This window comes from Alosa sapidissima, chromosome 21 (genome assembly GCF_018492685.1).
Source record: "Alosa sapidissima isolate fAloSap1 chromosome 21, fAloSap1.pri, whole genome shotgun sequence".
In the NCBI taxonomy this organism is placed as follows: domain Eukaryota; kingdom Metazoa; phylum Chordata; class Actinopteri; order Clupeiformes; family Clupeidae; genus Alosa; species Alosa sapidissima.
Window position 1 is genome coordinate 1638975 of NC_055977.1, and position 15113 is coordinate 1654087.

Genomic DNA, 15113 nt, shown 5'->3' on the forward strand with positions numbered 1-15113 from the left:
CCGCTCGCAGGACGGTTCAAGTCCCTGCTTAATACAAGGTGATCACACGCGACTACCCCTTTTGTTCGGCTAGTGGTCCAGTCCGTGTGAAGCGCAGCAGGCACCGCTCCTTATGTCCGTATTTATACCGGTCAACAGAGTAGCGGAGTAGCCTGTAGCTTCCCGGAAGGATGCAGCCAAACCCAGGCGCTTACCATAAGGTGTATTTTTTATTCAACCTCATTAGATCGATACCTGTGGCTGTAACAGCACCACTGTGGACTCGTGACCAGGCAGAGGCTCATGATGAGTCACAGAGACCTCACAGCAGCATGCAGCTCCAGTGCAGTGGGTGCAGATGCTGAGATCTGAAGAGATGCTTCACACACACACGCCCGCACGCACGCACACACACACACACACGCACGCACGCACACACACACAAACACACGTTCACACGCACGTACGCACGCACACACACACACACACTGGGCTCTACTGCACTAACACTGCAGAGCAGGGGTGTCAAACATAAGGCCCGGGGACAGATCAGGCCCGCCAGCAGGTTTCATGCGTCCCCAAAGATGTTCTGGGTAGGAAGGGACAATTAGAAACAAAAGATCACATCCAGTTGTCTTGAACAATGTGTAATAAGCAATATCTCTATGATAAATTGATAACCTACTGTAGCACTACAGACCATCCTCAGGAAGGAAGAAGTGGACAGCTAACGTGGAAGTAGAGCATTTCAAGAGAGAAGGAGCAGTAGGCTACATGACAGCAGCACATTATTTGTACTTGTTTGCTCATAAGTGATATCATCAAATAACACTCTGATACCCATGCAGAAAATGTTAATGACCATGACGGCCACCACGAGGTCTCATTTCAACAAATCCAGCCCACTACCTAATAATAATAATAATAATAATAATAATAATAATAATAATAATAAGCTTTATTTGTATAGCACCTTTCATACACAGAATGCAGCTCAAAGTTTGGAGCATGTAACACAATAATTTGGAGCATGTAACACAATAATAGTCAGTCAGTCATTATCAATCACTTTCACTTTTCTTCATTGCTGTGGCCGTTTATGATCCAATCAGCAACATATCAGAAATATAGAAAATAACATGTAACACAGTTATTAGAGAAGAGTCAGTCATTCCCCTTTGTTGCTTTGCTAACAAATGCCTAGGCTAACAAATGCTTAGGCTCCGTTGATGCGGACTCCAAGCAGCCAGCCTTAGCTTGTTCTTAGCATATGTCGCAATTATTTGACTTTATTCACAGACATTCAAGACTGGCAGCCTTAACCCTTTAATATGAGTATACTGGGCCCTACTGCACTAACTCTGTAGAGTATACTGGACCCTACTGCACTAACTCTGTAGAGTATACTGGGCCCTACTGCTCTGTAGAGTATACTGGGCCCTACTGCACTGTAGAGTATACTGGGCCCTACTGCACTAACTCTGTTGAGTATACTGGGCCCTACTGCACTGTAGAGTATACTGGGCCCTACTGCACTAACTCTGTAGAGTATACTGGGCTCTACTGCACTAACTCTGTAGAGTATACTGGGCCCTACTGCACTGTAGAGTATACTGGGCCCTACTGCACTAACTCTGTAGAGTATACTGGGCTCTACTGCACTAACTCTGTAGAGTATACTGGGCTCTACTGCACTAACTCTGTAAAGTATACTGGGCGCTACTGCACTACTATAACTCTGTAGAGTATACTGGGCCCTACTGCACTGTAGAGTATACTGGGCCCTACTGCACTAACTCTGTAGAGTATACTGGGCCCTACTGCACTGTAGAGTATACTGGGCCCTACTGCACTAACTCTGTAGAGCAGGGGTATTCAATTAATCTTCAGCGAGGTCCAGTTACAGAAAATTTCCTCAAGGAAAGGTCCGGAGCATCATAATGTTTAACGTGCGTGTTTAGGCTATGTATATGTATAATAATAATATAATAATAATAAAGCTTTATTTGTATAGCACCTTTCATACACAGAATGCAGCTCAAAGTGCTTTACATTTGAAGCATGTAACACAATAATAGTCAGTCAGTCATTATCAATCACTTTTCTTTGCTGTTTATGTTATACTCAGCAACATATCAAAAATATAGAAAATGACGTCATAAGACTGGCAGCCTTAACCCTCTTACCCCCCACAAGCACGCCATATGGCAACTGTGGCAAGGAAAAACTCCCATATTCCAGGAAGAAACCTTGTATGTATGTATGTATAATATTAAGATGGATGGATGGAGCCTAGTTGTAGATAGATAGATACTTTATTGATCCCCATGGGGAAATTCAAGAAATAGAAGATTGTAGGCCTAGGCCTAATGTTTAATGTGAAATAAAATAAGTAGCCTAAAAGGCAACATTCGAAATGAGGAAAAATAAGGCAAGATAAGAGTAGCCTAATTGGGGAGAAAAACTGAGTAGCCTTGGCTATTTTTAAGATCTTAAAGTGCACTTAAAATAAAATTTGAGCTGAGACAAGGATGGATATTCCACAGCTGGTTCCTTGAATCCATTAATCAGCAAGTTTAATTAAATTTTTTTAGTTTTTTTTATGTTGACCCGAAATCCTGGAAACCCAGGAATATCACGTTGTTGGGCAGAATGCATGTAGGCTTAACTAGATTGTGTTGGATCAATCATATTGCCTTCTTAAATCGTAAAATATTCTGTGGTCTCAGTTCACTGTTGAATGGGCCTAGCCTACCCTATGCTTGCTCAAAATATATGCTTTGTCTAGTAGAGGTGCTTCAAATTGGTGCTTAAAATCGCCCGTCTCAGAATATATAGAAGAGGTCCAGGGCAGTTCCGCGCAAAACTGTCACATCCATATTTAGTTGGCGTTACGGACGTGACAGTTTTGCGTGGTATTGCCCCTGTATCATTATATAAAGCCTTGTTCTCACTGTCTAGCTTTCTCCTCTTTGAGCAATCGATGATTTGAAAACAACTTACTTATCGTTAACTTAGATATCCATCTGATTGTTTCTCGTGCCGTCTCCTCTCCTCGCTCGTTTCAGGCTATCAGTCTCTTCCCCATAGTAGGCTACTTTACTCACTGACTCGACTTTATCAGAATTCACAGATTTCACTGGCTGAGTAGCAGCAAGCGAAATGATGGTTCCTGAAGCTCCTGAAGTAAATGTTATCCTAACCAACGAAACATTTAGCGCAGCTTTGAAATCTTACGTGAAAATCTAAATTAGGCTATTATGGTCTGGGTCCGGATAGGATCACGTTACGGTCCGGATTCGGACCGCGGTCCGCCATTTGGTGATGGCTGCTGTAGAGTATACTGGGCCCTACTGCACTGTAGAGTATACTGGGCCCTACTGCACTGTAGAGTATACTGGGCTCTACTGCACTAACTCTGTAAAGTATACTGGGCCCTACTGCACTGTAGAGTATACTGGGCCCTACTGCACTAACTCTGTAGAGTATACTGGGCCCTACTGCTCTGTAGAGTATACTGGGCTCTACTGGACTAACTCTGTAGAGTATACTGGGCCCTACAGCACTGTAGAGTATACTGGGCCCTACTGCACTGTAGAGTATACTGGGCTCTACTGCACTAACTCTGTAGAGTATACTGGGCCCTACTGCACTGTAGAGTATACTTGGCCCTACTGCACTGTAGAGTATACTGGGCCCTACTGCTCTGTAGAGTATACTGGGGCCTACTGCACTAACTCTGTAGAGTATACTGGGCCCTACTGCAGCATTATGCCTTTAGCCCGTGTGTTGCTACTGTAGCTTACGACGTCCATCTGAACTCACCAGGAACCCATAAAGCTCCTTCATGTCCATTATGTCACACTCACACCACACACACTCACACACACATACACTCACACATGCATCCGTCTGCAAACATGCAGGTCATCAATATTAAAGCCTTTCAGTCTGGTGCATCTGTCATCAATAATTAAGACTTCCTGTGTATAATGAAGACTTCCTGTGTCAAGCGTGACCACAGCTATGGACGAGAGGGGCATTCAGGAATCTGATCATTCAGCGTTGGAGTGTGTGGTGCCATGATAGAGAATGGACATGGATTCATAGTCAAAACCCACTCTGTAATGCGTGCACTATTCAGCAACCACCACTATCACTAAATGGTAACAGCGAGTAGCCATTTATTTGGTGCAGAACATAACCGTGGTGATAAAAGAACGCATAGTGCATCACAGCATATAAATTAGTCTGAGCTGTGTGTGTGTGTGTGTGTGTGTGTTTGTGCGTGTGGCCTACTTTCAGGGGTGTCATAAATCAAGAAAGCATTTTCTGCCAGGTCCCAGGATGGCGTAGTTCTCTCTCTGACCACTGGGTGGAAGCACTGGTTTACCACAACGGCCTCCAGATGTTTTACATCATGATTGCTGCAGGCAGAGGGTGCCATTGCTTGTGTGAAAGTAGTATTGCCACATTTCTTGCAAAGCCCAATGTATTGTACACATTATATCGGAGACAATTAATTCGTAATGGGTCATGCAGGAAGCCTCCCTATTTTCTTTGTGATCCTCTATTGCAGTGTTTCTCAAAGTGTGGTCCGGGGACCACTGGTGGTCCGCAAGCTATCCCAAGTGGTCCGCGAGCAGACGTTGTAAAAAATAATATAGATGAGTTGTTTGCAATATTGAACCAACTTGTATGTAAATCCAAAGTTCTGCAATACTGCCTATGTAAGCTATGACAATTTAAATCATATGAATCCTCTGACATAATAAGCAAGGTGCAAAGACAATAAGCAAGGTGGTTCAGTGAGTAGGCCTATTGTGTCTATTAGCCAGGTGGTCCGTGAGGTTTTTTCTAATGGTTAAGTGGTCCTTGGTCTGTAAAAGTTTGAGAAACACTGCTCTATTGCATTGTATCACTACAGTCTCAAGGTAGCAGTCATAATTATAATGCTGTTTAGCCAGGTGAAGAAGTCTCAAGGTACGCAGTCCTAATCATATGCTGTTTAGCCAGGTGAAGAAGCTGCTCTTACCACTGGGTGCATACGCTCCAGTCACATGACTATGAACTGACCGGTGTAAACGTCACATGACTATGAACAGACCGGTGTGAAACAATGTGTTGGTAACAGAAGAGAAAACAGAGGTCACATAAATGGCATTACATGTACAGAAATATTGACAGTAAGTGACAATAAAAACTGTACAGACTTGAATATAATAGGGTCATTCTAAACGGGCCATTTGCGTCCAGAACATTTGATGAGATACAGAAGGCACAAACTAGAGCCAAAGTGTGTTTCTAAACCTCAAGCTAATGATTCAAGAGTTCTTGTCAACATGATGGACAAGAAAATACTATTCTTAAAGAGTATCACACTGTTTTTAACCATTTTTCATAAGTGCATGGCCATTTCCATGTGTTCCATGTCTACCTGTAGAGCACCCAATAAACTAAGCAGAATAATTATGACAATCTTTTACATTGTTTATTTGTTGTTTTTTCATTACTATGAGGGGGTCCGTCAAGCTTGGTCTTACCACCCCGTCACACAAATTAGACAGGAGTAACTGTTTTTCATTACAGTTTTAACACTATCATTGCTAAGCAAATTACATTTCTAATTGAAGGCATGTACAGTATGTGAAGTCAATAACTTGAACATTATTTTACATTTTATCATGAAATCTACCACCCTGTCACATTTATTATATCTCAATCCATTATATTTAATGTGAAAAAAATGTATGCCTGAGGTGGGCAAATATGATTTTTTGGATAAATTGAAAAGAAGTTTAGTTTTGATGAACATTTTGACAATTTTATAGTGGAAAAGGCACCCGTTTCATAGAATGACCCAATAGAAAATCTGAGCAGTAATCTGACAGCCAGCCAAGAAAATAGACTGCAGACAAATGTGCCAAGAAGGCACATTTGATTTGACCGCTGGCATTTAAGGTCTGCTCTGTAGGTAGTGTTGTATAAGTTCATACTTAGCAAGAGCTAGCCAGATACAGTTTTTAACCATAAACATCAACACGCGCTGCAGAAATTTGTGATGTTTACTGAGTGTAATCTTAGGTAATGTCATGTATGCAAACTAGTATTGCCAGGCAAGACTACAATGAAATGTAACAATGAAAGGTAGTATTGCCTTGGCAATACTGGCAATGGCTGCAGAACATCATTTCAGTACCTAAAGGAACATATTGTCCCTGTAGAACATGCTGCAGAACATCATTTCAGTACCTAAAGGAACATATTGTCCCTGTAGAACATGCTCCAGAACATCATTTCAGTACCCAAAGGAACATATTGTCTCCGTAGAACATGCTGCAGAACATCATTTCAGTACCTAAAGGAACATATTGTCCCTGTAGAACATGCTCCAGTTCTCTGCCTCCCATACGAATGCATTTTCTCTTTTTTTAAGGCTTTTGTTTTGCCTTTATTCAGATAGGACAGTGAAGAGTGTCAGGAAGAGAGAGAGAGAGGGGGGGAAGAGAGAGAGAGGGGAGAGAGAGAGAAAAAGAGAGAGGGGAGAGAGAGGGGGGGGGGGAGAAAGAGAGAGATGGGGTGGGATCAGGCCTACGGGGTGTGACCTGTTTTAACGCCCTTGAGGTCTATCAGTGTGTATGGCTGCACTGATAACAAGTGCTACCGTACGGTCTATATAACACACATGAGCTCTGGTCTATATAACACACATGAGCTCCGGTCTACTGTATATAACACACACATGAGCTCTGGTCTATATAACACACATGAGCTCTGGTCTACTACACACACATGAGCTCTGGTCTACTGTATATAACACACACGAGCTCTGGTCTACTGTATATAACATACATGAGCTCTGGTCTATATAACACACATGAGCTCTGGTCTATATAACACACACATGAGCTCTGGTCTATATAACACACACATGAGCTCTGGTCTATATAACACACATGAGCTCTGGTCTATATAACACACACATGAGCTCTGGTCTATATATCACACACATGAGCTCTGGTCTATATAACACACACATGAGCTCTGGTCTATATATCACACACATGAGCTCTGGGCGGACGGCAGTATTGCTAGCGTGTGGTCTATATAACACACAGAACAGCAGTATTGCTAGTGTGTGTAGTGAGCTGCAGCCAGGTGAGAGTGAGGAGGTTACTGCCTCCTGGAGTCCTGGAGTGGGATGACTTATTAGCTCTAATGGGGAGCCGTCTGCAGGGACAGACGCTGTGTAGCGTAACCAGCAACTTAAAGGCACAGTCTGTGATTCTGTAAGGAACTAACTAACTTTTCCATCACATTCAACAAACCAGTTCTCCAGGTTCCTGTAGTGTTCTATGTGGATCTTTTAAAAAAATAAAAAACAAAAACGATGTGTGGGAAACAAATACAGCAGCACAAGACTCTGCCTTTACAGATAAAATCCTATAGCCGTTCCCCTGAACCACAGACTCTGCCTTTAAAGATAAAATCCTACGCATTACACCTTTGAGGTCAAGTTACAGTGCTGATGTGTGTGGCCAGTGGCAGTGCACCCATGTCATCGCCTACAGTGCCTATGGGAAATATTCACACCCCATGTCATCACCTACAGTAGCTATGGGAATTTTAACATTACTATTTTGCAGAGTTGATGGGGCTTGAAAATTCCCCACCTCCAAAGTGGGAAATTACAGAAAAAGTTTGAGAACCACTGGAGTAGCCTATGTAGGGTAGGCCTGATCTGATTTAGAGGAGCCCATGTAGGCCTGATCTGATTTAGAGGAGCCCATGTAGGCCTGATCTGATTTAGAGGAGCCCATGTAGGCCTGATCTGATTTAGAGGAGCCCATGTAGGCCTGATCTAATTTAGAGGAGCCCATGTAGGCCTGATCTGATTCATATTTCATTACGTGTCTTCTGTCAGCATTGCAGAGCAGCTGCTCACCATAACAACAGCCGATTTAACGGAGTCTGGATTTGTCTCGGGTAATTGAATCAGAGTAAACACACTAAATCTGCGTAGGCGGAGAGAGCCTTCAGAAGTCCTGCACGGGATCGGATGGGCTGAAACACTTGATAGGGGGTTTTGAAGGCCATGTTTAAAAGGCATTCATAATCCACCCTGCTATAAGAGACAAGGCATTCATAATCCACCCGGCACTGAGAGACGCTGAATGCTTTGCTTCCTCTGCTGCTTTTCCCACCGAGAGCCGATTCCTCAGAGCCGATTCCTCAGCAATATCTGCCCGCAGTCTCAGGGGAAAGGGGCGGCTTCCTGCTTGGGGCAAGATTTTCTAAAGATATTTAAGGCCCAAACACAGATCAATTTCCACTAAAATGTATACATTCTAATCATCTTGATAAGCAGCCAGAATGCTTAATCCATTGTTTTATGTAGCTTATGGCTACCTATATGGAATAAATTATTGTAATGAACTGAGCCTAGCTGTTATAACTGTGAAACTGTCCTGTCTGTCGTGTTTATGTCTACAGTTGGTTACAGTGTTCATAACGAGGGTTGATTGGTGTGTGTTTTAGATACAGCCTAAAGTAGATGTTCAGTGCTGGGGCAGATGTTTAGTGCTGGGGCAGATGTTTAGTGCTGGGGCATAAGGGCCAAGTTAGGCTGGTGTGTTGGGATGCAACCTGGGGCAGATGTTCAGTGCTGGGGCATAAGGGCCTTGGTCTGGGGCAGATGTTCAGTGCTGGGGCAGATGTTGCATGCCGTAGGCCTACAGCACTGTTCCTCCACTGGATGCTGATGCCAAGGCATACAGGTGTGGATTACTGAACGGGCCTACAGGGCCCAGGCCCAGGGGCCCAAGGGGTCAGGGGGCCCTGAAGCCCAAGCCTTTGCATGGAATCATTGCCTCAATATCAACAAGTCAGGATGTAGTCTATGAATCTGATTGAATTTAGTATTGTCCATCCCCAAAATGCACCAGAATACAGGAAATGACATCAAACAATTAAAAAAAATTCAGGGGGAGGACCCCCAAACCCCCCACCCACATATACAACAATTAGTGGGTGGCCCTTAATACATCTGGGCCCAGGGGCCCGAAAGTTCATAATCCGCCCATGCAGGTGTGCTGATGCCAAGGCCTACAGGTGTGCTGATGCCAAGGCATACTGTACAGGTGTGCTGTGGAATTGTGAAGGACCTGACACAGGTTTGTACAGGGCAGACTCATGAAACAGGCATCAATAATGTGTGTGTCATTCACCATAATCAGTGTTGGTGTACCTTGGCGTTTTGGTTTGACCTCTAGGGTGCCAAAAAGCACAATGTCTGCCTTGTAGTGATGATAAACATATAAGCACTACCATTTCATTAAGTTGAGTTGACTAACTGAACATACTAGTAGGCCTATAGGCTATCCTACATCTCCTACTCATGAACTGGAACTAAATACCGCTATTCATGCGTTTATATTTATTTTAGAATGTTAGGCGACCTGTTGCGTTTTTATATTTGAGGGCAGTTTTTTTTAGCCTACATTTGGATGGCTCCGCCAGTTCAGGACAAAGTATCTGGACCAACAAACAAATGAATATAATTTTAGATACCCACTCGTTTCCCTGTAAAATGAGATTACCAGTAGCTTCTAGTCTGCTCTGCTCCGCTGAGCGGTGCGAGTGTGCTACGTCAGAGTTCTCTTCTCCTCCTACAGACGAGAGAAGATGATTGCGCTTTAGAGGATGTCGTCAGCCTCAGCCACGCTAGAGTAGGAGTTAGAACGCAACCAGCGCGAAGGAAGAAACTTGCCCTCATCAAAGAAGTTTACTGAGGAGATGAGTTGCCCTGTAGTCGCCAACATTAAGGTAAGACTGTCGGCAGGCGAAACGATGGATGTGTAGGGTACATTTATGTGTGCGTTATTATCAAATATGCACATTTTCTTTACGCAGCTAAACGTTATCGGTCAATTACAACTGTAGCTGACTACAAAATAACCTTAGTTACTATTTATATGTTACCTGAGCAGCAGAGTAAAGGTGTTTTATGTACCGTTAATTTAACAAGACCAGTTATTCAAGAAATTATGTAAATGGCAATTAAAACTGTATCATTACCTATGTAATATCAGTTCACGTAGCTCATCTGTAGCTCACGTTTGAGGCGGCAGTCAACAGATGCTGGGTGACACCACCAAGACCCCTGTTAGTTAGTTAGCAGGCAGCGTGGTTGGTCTGTCTCTAGCGTTAGCTGCCATAGCTAAGAAAGAAATCTAGAACTAGCACTCAACTCGAACGTTACGCTCATTCTATTTCCAACATGAAAACCTCATCCGTTTAGAGTTGCGGTGACGACCTTAAATCAGCATTTTCTGTGGATGTGCTTCAGAAGGTGTTGTAGTTCATTATCATTGACTAACTAGTGAGATGAAGGAAGGGGGATGTAAAATCACAAACAGCTAGCTGTCTAGCAGTTTTAGCATGTGGCATTTAATGTCAGCGTGGCTTGGAGGAAGCCCGACGTATGTTAAGAATGTTCTGTACTTTTCCTCTGGTTCTGAGAACTTCTGAGTAGTTTCCCGCCACATCTTCGTAATGTCTCCCATCAAGGGGTTGAGAAATACGCCAAGAAAAACTTCCTCCGATGGCAGGAGACCAGAGGATTATGCCCAGTTATCACACTCACGTATGATTTACACTGACGTTTCCCTGTCAACATATGGCAGCTTTCCAGTTACCTAATAATAATGTCTTGATGTATTTGCGAATCGCGACGCATCATTACAGTTCTATTTTCGTATGGCATTAAACATTACAAGTGACTGACAGCTGTCATCCAATTCCTACCTACACGCCTATCACGTTGATTGATGCGGATGTTCGGTGAATCAAACGAAATATCAATGTGTGTTAGGATAGTCGTTTAGAAATCTGTTCTGTGGTTAAAATTGTCAACGCAAATACTTCCCAGCTGTAAGTTAGAAAAATTGTTTGACACTAATACAAACACTCACATAGATTATCATTATGGAGTTGGCATATTATTATCCTCAGATAGGCTACCAACACTCACATAGATTATCATTATGGAGTTGGCATATTATTATCCTCAGAAAGATGAAACCGGTGTCTCAACGTGCCGCATACACCGTTAATAAACAGTAAGCTGGCAGTTATTCAAAATTTGTCTAAGACTGTACCCAGGTAACTTGGGTGAACCCAGACAAACCTGTTAGCAAATTTGAATTTGCTCACTAGGTCCGTCTGAATATACTCCTATTGAAGCCCCTTTCTGAATCACAAAACAAACCAGGAATCAGTCACAACTAATATTGACAGATGTAGTGGTAATTCCCAGCTATAGTCTCCTCTGCACTGTTACTTAAATGTTCTATTGCTGTGGCTGTAGTTCTGTTAAAAAAATTAAAATGTTAATAGCTTAAATGTTAATAGTTTAAATGTTAAAATGTTAATAGTTTAAATGTTAAAATGTTAATAGTTTAAATGTTAATAGTTTAAATGTTATTCTATTGCTGTTACCGTAGCCCTGTTAAAATGCTTAAATGTTAATAGCTTAAAAATGTTCTATTGCAGTAAGTGGCTTTTGAGGTGTCGCTGGTCTTAACTTTCACCTTAACTTCACATGATCCCTGGTCTGTTTCGTTGTGGGGCTTCAAGCTATTTTTGGAAAGCAACATGATTTTAGCAGGGGTTGTTTTGCAGATGAATTGCGGATGTTTTCTCTGCCCTGGTGTGTGTGTTTGTAGTGTGTGTGTGTGTGTGTGTGTGTGTGGAGGTTTTCTCTATCAGGCTGTGGACTGGTGTATCTTGTGAGGGGAAAATGATAAAGATGAACTTTAACTTTGTGTTGTTTTTACTTTGATACTTGTGTTCCTGTAATATCTTGTTCCTTATAATTGATACTTCTATCTCCTAACCTAGTTCTTAAAGTTCTTTTGATTTGTGTGCTTCTGTTCAGTAGTGTAGCCAGAAATGTTCAAATGGGCGGGCACAGAAAAAACGAGTGGGCAAAGCCAATTTGATTTGAGATAAGAGAGGCCTACTGTAGATTAGATGCACCATACAAACATTAATCATAGACATGTTATATTCATGGCATAAAAGTGGAATTTATTGAACGCATTTGATCACAGCTGACAAATTACGCAGAAACATTTTCAACCGGAGCAAAACAATGCATGAATGTAGCTTGGGCACGTCACATGAAACACAATTGAGACAATAGATTGACCATATTAGGCAACTGCAGAGCTTTATCATAGGCATGTTACATTCGTGGCATGAAAAGTGGAATATGAATGCATTTCATCACACAGCTGACAATTACGATTACGAGACATTTTAAACGGAGCGAAACAATGCATGCAGCTTCAGCGCGTCACATAAACACAATTGAAAGATTGATCATATTGGACAACCGTAACGCATTATCATAGGCATGTAACTTTTATGACATTAAAAAGTTGATTTTATTGAATTTATTAAATGGGCATAGACTGACAAGTAGGCGGGCCTAGGTGTATCAGGAGATTTTCTCTGCCCTGCTGTGGACTGTTGTGTGTGTGTGTGTGTGTGTGTATCAGGAGGTCTTCTCTGCCCTGCTGTGGATTGTTGTGTGTGTGTGTGTGTGTATCAGGAGGTTTTCTCTGCCCTGCTGTGGACTGTTGTGTGTGTGTGTGTGTGTGTGTGTATCCAGATGTTTTCTCTGCCAGGCTGTGGACTTCCTCCGATGGCAGGAGACCAGAGGATTCTGCCCAGTTATCACACTCACGTATGATTTACACTGACGTTTCCCTGTCAACATATGGCAGCTTTCCAGTTACCTAATAATAATGTCTTGATGTGTTTGCGAATCGCGACGCATCATTACAGTTCTATTTTCGTATGGCATTAAACATTACAAGTGAGTGACTGACAGCTGTCATCCAATTCCTACCTACACGCCTATCACGTTGATTGATGCGGATGTTCGGTGAATCAAACGAAATATCAATGTGTGTTAGGATAGTCGTTTAGAAATCTGTTCTGTGGTTAAAATTGTCAACGCAAATACTTCCCAGCTGTAAGTTAGAGAAATTGTTTGACACTAATACCAACACACATAGATTATCATTATGGAGTTGGCATATTATTATCCTCAGATAGGCTACCAACACTCACATAGATTATCATTATGGAGTTGGCATATTATTATCCTACGAAAGATGAAACCGGTGTCTCATCGTGTTGCATACACCGTTAATAAACAGTAAGCTGGCAGTTATTCAAGATTTGTCTAAGACTGTACCCGGGTAACTTGGGTGAACCCAGACAAACCTGTTAGCCAATTTGAATTTGCTCACTAGGTCTGTCTGAATATACTCCTATTGAAGCCCCTTTCTGAATCACAAAACAAACCAGGAATCAGTCACAACTAATATTGACAGATGTAGTGGTAATTCCCAGCTATAGTCTCCTCTGCACTGTTACTTAAATGTTCTATTGCTGTGGCTGTAGTTCTGTTAAAAAAATTAAAATGCTAAAATGTTAATAGCTTAAATGTTAAAATGTTAATAGTTTAAATGTTATTCTATTGCTGTTACCGTAGCCCTGTTAAAATGCTTAAATGTTAATAGCTTAAAAATGTTCTATTGCAGTAAGTGGCTTTTGAGGTGTCGCTGGTCTTAACTTTCACCTTAACTTCACATGATCCCTGGTCTGTTTCGTTGTGGGGCTTCAAGCTATTTTTGGAAAGCAACATGATTTTAGCAGGGGTTGTTTTGCAGATGAATTGCGGATGTTTTCTCTGCCCTGGTGTGTGTGTGTGTGTGTGTGTGTGTGTGTGTGTGTGTGTGTGTGTGTGTGTGTGTGTGTGTGTGAAGGTTTTCTCTATCAGGCTGTGGACTGGTGTATCTTGTGAGGGGAAAATGATAAAGATGAACTTTAACTTTGTGTTGTTTTTGCTTTGATACTTGTGTTCCTGTAATATCTTGTTCCTTATAATTGATACTTCTATCTCCTAACCTAGTTCTTAAAGTTCTTTTGATTTGTGTGCTTCTGTTCAGTAGTGTAGCCAGAAATGTTCAAATGGGTGGGCACAGAAAAAACGAGTGGGCAGGCCTACTGTAGATTAGATGCACCATACAAACATTCATCATAGACATGTTATATTCATGGCATAAAAGTGACATTTATTGAACGCATTTGATCACAGCTGACAAATTACGCAGAAACATTTTCAACCGGAGCAAAACAATGCATGAATGTAGCTTGGGCACGTCACATGAAACACAATTGAGAAAATAGATTGACCATATTAGGCAACTGCAGAGCTTTATCATAGGCATGTTACATTCGTGGCATGAAAAGTGGAATATGAATGCATTTCATCACACAGCTGACAATTACGATTACGAGACATTTTAAACGGAGCGAAACAATGCATGCAGCTTCAGCGCGTCACATAAACACAATTGAAAGATTGATCATATTGGACAACCGTAAAGCATTATCATAGGCATGTAACTTTTATGACATTAAAAAGTTGATTTTATTGAATTTATTAAATGGGCATAGACTGACAAGTAGGCGGGCCTAGGTGTATCAGGAGATTTTCTCTGCCAGGCTGTGGACTTTTGTGTGTGTGTGTGTGTGTGTGTGTCCAGAGGTTTTCTCTGCCCTGCTGTGGACTGTTGTGTGTGTGTGTGTGTGTGTGTGTGTGTGTCAGGAGGTTTTCTCTGCCAGGCTGTGGACTGGTGTGTATCTCATGAGGTTTTCTCTACCAGGCTGTGACAGGTGTCCCTCGAACAGACGTCCCAAATCTGATTGACAAGCAGTGTCGCCAGCCGTCTACATTGAACTCGTCTACATAAATAAGATTGATTAGCAGGTTAGGCCCCTCTGGTTGGGGCTATCAGGGGAAAACAGACTCCGTGGATGCAGACCAAGTCAATCAACTCGGTCTTGTTTGCGTCCACCCAAAGCATTTCTTTTTCTAAGCTTTCTTGTTCTACTGCTTTCTTCCTTTTCCTTTTCTCTCTCTCTCTCTCCCTCTCCCTCCCTCTCTCTCTCCCTCCCTCTCCCTCCCTCTCTCTCTCTGGTTTGTTTTTGCTCTGAATGGAAATTTGAGCAGGTAAATGTGCTGTCACCTGATTGAGTGGAGTGGAGCTCCAGAC

At 42.3% G+C, this 15113-nt stretch overlaps 1 protein-coding gene across 4 annotated transcripts in view; it reads left to right on the forward strand.

Moving 5' to 3' along the window:
* Positions 1-9636: 9636 nt before the first annotated feature.
* Positions 9637-15113, forward strand: part of si:dkeyp-120h9.1 (uncharacterized protein LOC566469 homolog) — a 35709-nt gene continuing 30232 nt past the window's right edge. For 2 of the 4 annotated variants that reach the window (XM_042075640.1, XM_042075643.1), the window contains exon 1: positions 9637-9804. The gene's annotated coding sequence lies outside the window, so the exon portion shown is untranslated. The remainder of the gene's footprint in view (positions 9805-15113) is intronic. The other 2 variants (XM_042075642.1, XM_042075641.1) reach the window with 2 other exon arrangements.